Source organism: Apium graveolens, unplaced genomic scaffold, assembly GCF_009905375.1.
Source record: "Apium graveolens cultivar Ventura unplaced genomic scaffold, ASM990537v1 ctg6430, whole genome shotgun sequence".
Lineage (NCBI taxonomy): Eukaryota > Viridiplantae > Streptophyta > Magnoliopsida > Apiales > Apiaceae > Apium > Apium graveolens.
Window position 1 is genome coordinate 46,750 of NW_027419473.1, and position 8,077 is coordinate 54,826.

Sequence of the window (8,077 nt, forward strand, 5' to 3'; positions counted from 1 at the left end):
ATAACCCCCATATCCATCATATCAAGCCGAGATGCCTCACTATCTTGAACTTTAAATTTAGTAGCATCTCAATTAGACTATCGCACACATTTTTCTCAACATGCATAATATTGAGGCAGTGACAAACGTGATGGAATTTCCAGTTTTCCAACTCAAAAAATACCGACTTCTTCTTCCAAGCACAGTCCATCTTCTTTGACTTCTTTACTTCCTTTCCATATGAAAATTTAATGTTTTCTTGTTGTGCTAACACCTCTTGTCCGGAAAGGGGTTGCATTGGCAGTCCAAACTCTTGTTCACCATTAAAGGCTGCCTTCTTCCTCTTGTATGGATTATTCCTAGGCAAATACCGACGATGACCTTGGTAACATATTTTCCCACTATAAGGTAAATAGTTAGCAACGGTATCATCACTTCACACTAGATAACCCAAATAACCCTTGTTGACAGAGCCAGACAAATTACCATATGCCGGGAAATCATTAATCGTCCATAACAAAGTCGCCCTTAAAGTGAAAAATGCTTTTGTGAAGGCATCATATACATTCGGTTCACCTTCTTCCTAAAGCTTTTTCAAATCATCAACTAACGGTTGTAAGAACACATCAAGGTTGTTACCTGGTTCATGTGGACCGGAGACCAATATAGTTAACATCATAAATTTCTTCTTCAAACATAACAACGGAGGAAGATTATATATTACCAATACTACCGGCTAACAAGAATACTGATTTGGTCATCCCATTGTTATTTGGGTTAATACCATTAGCTGACAAAGCTAGTCGAAGATTTCTTGGCTCACTTCCGAAGGTAGGCCACCTGTAATCGATATTCCGCCAAGAAGGAGAGTCGGCAGGGTGGCGCATCTGGGCATCATGGATTCTTTGGTTGGAATGCCATGTCAATAAATCAGCTGTCAAAGAAGATTTAAACATCTGTTTAAATCTTGGGATGATCAGAAATTACCACATAATTTTTGCTGGGATTTAAACATCTGTTTAAATCTTGGGATGATCAGAAATTACCACATAAATCTTGGGATGATCAAAACAGGGCATGCATTTTAATATCTACATTATACTGCAAATAGATGAAAGATGTTTACTATATACTATTCTACACAGAACCATCTTCTTGTCATTTTATATATGTTTACACAAAAATTATATGTAAACTATATGCTGTAATGGCATATATAGAACAAAAAGAGGATTTCGTCTATCATCCAAGTATTTAACTCAAAATAACATGCATTTCCTAGAGAAAACAGAGAAAAGACAAGCAACTCATTTCAACAAAAATCCTATCATTTAACAAAATAAAATAAAATTAGGGTTTTCTATATGACAAGCAACTCATTTACTTACATTATGTAACAAGCAACTCAAACAAGCAGATGCAAATGCTTAAACTAATTAAAAATTAAAAAATTAGCGTTTCAAATTGAAACCCCCAATTCTGAAATTAGGGTTTAAAACTTACCTAATAAAAATGTTAACCTCCAACTTAACTTCAATCTCGGACTTAAACTCCAAACTTAAACTCCGAGTTGAACTCCAACTCCGACTTCAACTTCGACTTCAACTTAATGCAATGAAACCCCCAAATTTAGGAGAAAATGAGAGCAACCTTGATGAGAGCAACCCCCAAAAATATGAGAATATGAGAGAACAGAGAGGGAAATGAGAGCATAGAGAGGGAAATGAGAGCACAATGAGCAACCTGTTCTTGGTGAAATGAGAGTTTTTTATGAGAGATGAGAGAATACGTTTTTTGTTTTTTGTGTTTTGTTTTTGATTTTAATTTTAGTTTTTTTTTAATAAAACAGAGGGGGAAGATTTGTGTGAAAAAAGGGGGGAGAATTTTATCAAGTCAAAAAACAAGGGGGGAAACACATGGAGGGAATGAATTATTTGGTTAAGGGGGAAAACAGGGGAAGGTGCGTTGATTAATTTTTTTAAAAAAGACATATAAAATCGGTTGGGCTAAAACACTGATGTTTATAACAACAAAAGACATCGGTTTCCCAAAATCAATGTATAAAACACCTTTTACATAGGCTCCACAAGCAACCGATCTCAAAGAGGCAGTGTCTATTCTACTTTTTCTAGTAGTGGATATAATATAAAACAAAAAAGAAGAAATATGGTATTTAGGTGAATTACACAAAAGACTATTTCACTTTTATAATTATATAGAACTTAACTTCCTCAATTAAAACTACAAGTTTCAAGATAACTAAATATATGTGTTTGGTTCTTGGCAAAAAAAAATATATGTGTTTGGTTTATTCATATGCATCTAGAGGTTATGTTGTTAATTTTGGTATGTAATTAATATTTTATATTAAATAGCTACTTAACTTGTAATAATCACTGTGGAGTTTGGTAACACCTTTTTAACTGGAAAAGGTATGGAACTTGAAGTTAGTTTACCGGGTATGAAATACAGCAAACCTAACATAGAGCAAATCTAAAAGTAACACTCACTTTCAATATAAGGAATTTTAAGTTACTTAGTTGAAAGAAATGAGGCCTAGAGCCAGTTAAATTTTACATAAAAAATATGTACATATTTCTAACAATATAAATATAAGAATCATAATGCAATGGAAAGTGCTTATGTTTCAAAAAGTTTATCTATGTTAGCTCAATTTGTAGGGAAAATATTGATAAGCATTAGAATATTAATAAGAACAGGTGGATTCAAGATTTTAGGAAGTAAGAGTACTAGGCCGTTTGACATGCCACGCTGCTGCAAGTTTAAAACACCGAGTACCGGCCTAATATCATTACCCATGATAATTGAGTTTTAGCAACATTACATTTTACCATGATGTATTTGTAATTAAGTAAATATAGTACACCAATTGTAGTCTTTAAGCTAATGAGATCCTTTAGTTGCACATGTCTAGATTTGGCCATGTAGTTTTCAAAGCAATGAGATCGAGCTGCTTTATTTCGACCAAACATGGACCAAGCCAAGCCGTTGACCAGTGTATATCTCACCGCGTTCTTCATCATAAAAGATAGAAGTGATGTTTTTTAGTGCATCTTCAAGAGTGCTCTTGATTTTAGTACCTTTGATTGGCTTGCTTAAGTTGCACCTTCTACCACTGCACTTGCATTCTTTTATCACGCTGGTGTTACGAGCATTGATCTTGGCAAGGCATTTACCGATCAAGATACTGCTGATCTTTATTGAACCAGCTGCACAAAGACACATGAAATGCAATATAATAATTCATATGTTAAGAATTAATCCACAGTGTGTGCACGTGCGAACGTGGTGTAATAATATTTAGCATCAGGTTTTGAAAAGGATGTTTACCATTTTGTCCCAACCATAGGTCATCTAAATGAGCCTTGTAGAAAAACATAATAAGAACCATAGATTTAGTTCTATTCACCTCTATCAGCTCAGACGTCAGAACCTGTAAACAAAAATTTCAACTATTATAAAGAACATGCATATTATTATAAAGGAAATAAGTACATACATCAAGAATTTGAAGATTTTCATTCTCCTGCTTGACCAGCACCTTTTCATGGAACAGTTCAATAAAATTCACTCTTGTGTGATGTAGGGGATAACTGAAGGATTTAAGAACACATCCATCCTCTATTGAATGAAACTTAGGAGGGGCATGTCTTCGGGCATCGGTAAATCAACATCATTAATCCCCGGCTGTCAAGAAGATGTGTCAAAATGTTATTCATGGCACTTACCCCACAATATTATTCAAAAAGTGTAAACATTTATATTCTAAGAAATATCTCTTGAAAATAGGTGTTAGACAACTGCAAGTTGTTGTTATAAAGTTCATCCAAGGTGTTATTAAACAAGCTGTTTGATACGGTGAGAATACATAGGGTAGGGCAGTACATTTAAACCAAGTTAATATCTTTGACCTGGACAATTTATTAATTTTATTGAGTCAATTACTATTTTTATATAAATTAATGGTGTCTATGACTTGTATGACTTGTGTACTGTATAGATAAAGATCAAGGACTTTAAGTTAGACGTTCAAGGTCATGCATTTTAAAGGGCTTGAACAGCAGAGTCCATGTCTTAGACACAAGCCATCCAAAGCTAGCCAATTAGGCTCTACATATATACTCGCAGATAGATAGATAGAGAATGTCAGTGAAAAAGACCTAGCTAGCTAACCTTTTCTTTATTTTTTTAGCCCATTTACTAACATAAACATGACAATTCACATAATCTATGGTTTTCAGTGAAAAAACCGAGATTATAACCTCTTTTTCTAGTTTTTCTCACACATGCAAACTTAGACATGAAGATCAGATCAATTTTCGATTATCATATAATTATATCAAGTTCATATTATATTGAATTTGGTTAAGTTCCGGTTTAATTGGGAAACAAAATTATCAGAAAAAATTCGGATTAAGTTAATTTTATACAAAACATCATCTTAGATATAAAAGTTTATGATGAATATATAATTTATTAACTTAAATATAGTTTAATTAATATGAAATATAAGTTATGACTTTTTGAAATTATAACAACTAAACTAAAATTCAATTTTAAATTTTAGATATAGATACATATTCGATTTCATACTTTGAGTAATATTCTGTTCAAACAATTTATTATTTGGTTTTGATCGATTTCTGATTACAACTAGATAATATTATTTTCGATTATTTTCTGTTAAATTTTTGGTTTAGATAATTTTTAGAATGTGGATGAGATTGAATTTTGGATCAATATCGTATAATCTATATTGAATATAAATTCAGATCTCAGTTTTATGAATTTCCATCAGTTCTTCGAATCTCCATACAATTTGTTAGGCCTATATATACACGTCAACATGATTTTCCGTGCGAATTGAGGTGTGGCCTCCGTTCAAGTTTTCCGGTCATGTTAGATTTCTTGTTTATGTTTTATCCTCGAAGTGAATTCGCACTATCCTAGCACAACGTGTAGGGGGAGCAAATTTCTCTTGAATAACAACAGTGTCCCTTATATGATCACCCTATCTTATATTTTAGAGACATATAAGTAACCTTTATTTCTTATTGGGGTATAATATTACTTTTATTGATTATACAAGTTGTTGCCTTCATGATTAAATTCTTTAATTAATTTTAATTACATATTCCTAACTTGTTATTTGAATTTAATTTATTTCCATGTAGTTGTGTGTGACATTTTTTCAGTTTTACCAAGGTATACCCTAGTATACTTGGATATAAGGGATATATATTTGCAGTACGAGACGTTGTACATTGACTCATTTTAATAAAAAATGTGAAATGATATTATTTAGGGGTTACTTATGGGTTACTTAGTGACACCCCTTAATTAAAATCAGAACAAATAACTTACTAAAAATCACTAAAATTAAAATCAATCACCAAAAAATTAAACAATATATAATGACCATGATGTTGTAATTATTAAAAAAATGATACAATGATTGTATTATAGTTAATTTAAATAAATTTAAATAAATATTCTGAGGGATTATCATCTATCTTTAATAATATAGCTGGTCTTTATGCCTTGCACATCTGTACCAGAAATGGAGTACAACATGCTGTAGTTTCTCAGTTCAAAGACCTTGTAGATGCTGATCTCGACAAGGGAAATAAAAAAAAATTCATATCAGAATTAAGGATCATTCTATGTTTAGAATTATAGTCTTAATTTTCCTTTTTAAGAATAAACAAAAATAAGTTGTATTCTTGCCTATGTTGGGCACAAAAAGTTACTGCTTTAGCATTTACATTATCAATCTGGAGAGAACTGCACCATTTCAGTAACTCTGATTCAAAAACAAGGAAGCCAGTATCTGGGTGACCATTTTGAATGTATCTGACACCATTTGATGGGATTGCATGAGTAAAGAAATTACTGAGGAAGTAAAAAACTAAAAATACATGGAAACTTCTGAGAGTACAAGTAATATACGCACTCATTCTTGTGGTCCTGCATTTCAAGGAGATGTAATTATCTGATTTGAAAGCTGAGGCAGTGATGACCGAATCATTGAACTTATTGTAAAATATTCTCCCAATATATCTTCTGAACTCAAATTCAGAATACATATCCTTTGATTGGTTTCTGAAGCCATGCCATGCATAAAAAGTTTAAAATGAACAGGTCTTTTTTAACATGTATCTCATGATGATCATCTAAGAAAAAAGATTACCTCGGCTAAATGCAACACAAACACCAGACATCAAAAGAGCAAAGACAACGCCATGAGCAGTAATCATAAAAAAGAATCGGTCAACTAACAAGGTCAACATATATCGGACATGAAGTCCATATCATCTGAGGCTCATATTAAATACATACACATAAATTGTCACCTTCATTAAGAATATATATCTACAGTAAGAGCGTCTACAATAGAGGCACCATGAGAGGTGCCAATCATGCTCACACATCATAAGTAATAATTAAAAAAATCTACTTCATATATGTCGTATTTGGCACCCTTTTAAGTGGAATAGTTGACCTGCACCCTATATAAGATTTCATAGATGATTCCCAAACATATATTGAAAAAACTATTTGGATATTATATAATAGGTATGATTAATATAGACTTTTATTACAAATATTTTTGCAAATTTACTTGGCACTGGATGGACATTTTTTTACTCAAATTTGGAAAACACTCAAGATAGTCAAGCCACATAGGAGTGATGGCCATTAATGGTGCTCTATCCGTAGATTCTTAGTCATAAATTCATTGTTGATTAACAAAACCTGATATGATACTTGATAACAATTATTCCACGTTACTAGGTTTGCCAGGTAATTAGTACAGCCCCAGGTGGTTGCCGCATTGAAACATTGGGGCAACCCATTGTTTCATTGCTTGCAGCTAGTACAATGAATTTATTAAATATTTTTTCTAATTTATTTTTTTTAATTAATTAATATTAATTTATTGTTTATTTTTTCTAATTTATTTTTTTGTTAAAAATGAATTTTTAAATATTTTTTTGAATTTATATTTTAATATTTTTGAATTAATATTTAAACTAAAATGTTTAAATTTAATATTGAATTTAAAATTTTTGAGTGAAAATGTATTTTTTAATTATTTGTTTGAAATAGTATTTCGAATTTTTATTATAAGGGAATATTATAAGTTTTATGTATTTTTTAATATTGTGAGTTTTATGTTATTTTTATTTTTCTTGTACTTGTCCAATTTAGTTTATCAATTTTTAATTTATAGTACAATATAATGCTAAAAATTGAAAATGTGGAAAACTAAAAAAAATGGAATTTTATCGATTTTTCGTTAACTATAAAAAAATATAAAACAACTTAGCCCCGGAATGCTAAATATTTTTCGTAACAAATAAAAAAATACATTCTGCCACCTACAACGGTTCCTCCTCGATTTATTTTTTCTACTTTATTTTTTTTGTTAAAAATGAATTTTTAAATATTTTTTCGAACTTATATTTTGATATTTTTGAATTAATATTTTAAACTAAAATATTTAAATTTAAATATTGAATTTAAAATTTTTGAGTGAAAATGTATTTTTTAATTATTTGTTCGAAATAGTATTTTCGAATTTTTATTATAAGGGATATTTTGAGTTTTATGTTTTTTTTAATATTGTGAGTTTTATGTTTTTTTTATTTTTCTTGTACTTGTCCAATTTAGTTTATCAATTTTTAATTTATAGTAAACGAATATAACGCTAAAAATTGAAAATGTGGAAAACTAAAAAAAAATGGAATTTTATCGATTTTTCGTTAGCTATAAAAAATATAAAACAACTCAGCCCCGGAATATTAAATATATTTGTAAAAAATAAAAAAAATACCCTCGCCACCTACAACACTGTTTCATTGCGGCTAGTGCAATGAAACATTGTCGGAGGACGTTGTTTTAAATGTAACGGTTCGTCCTCGCTTTACTTTTTCTACTTGATTTTTTTCTTAAAAATTAATTTTTTAATAATTTTTTGAACTTATATTTGATATTTTTGAATTAATATTTTAAACTAAAAATTTAAATTTAATATTGAATTTAAAATTTTTGAGTGAAAAAGTATTTTTTAATT

General features: G+C 30.3%; 1 pseudogene; it reads right to left on the reverse strand.

Annotated features, from left to right (window-relative positions):
- Positions 1 to 2,955: 2,955 nt before the first annotated feature.
- LOC141703280 (uncharacterized) lies at positions 2,956 to 6,290 on the reverse strand (annotated as a pseudogene).
- Between the last annotated feature and the right edge of the window lie 1,787 nt (positions 6,291 to 8,077).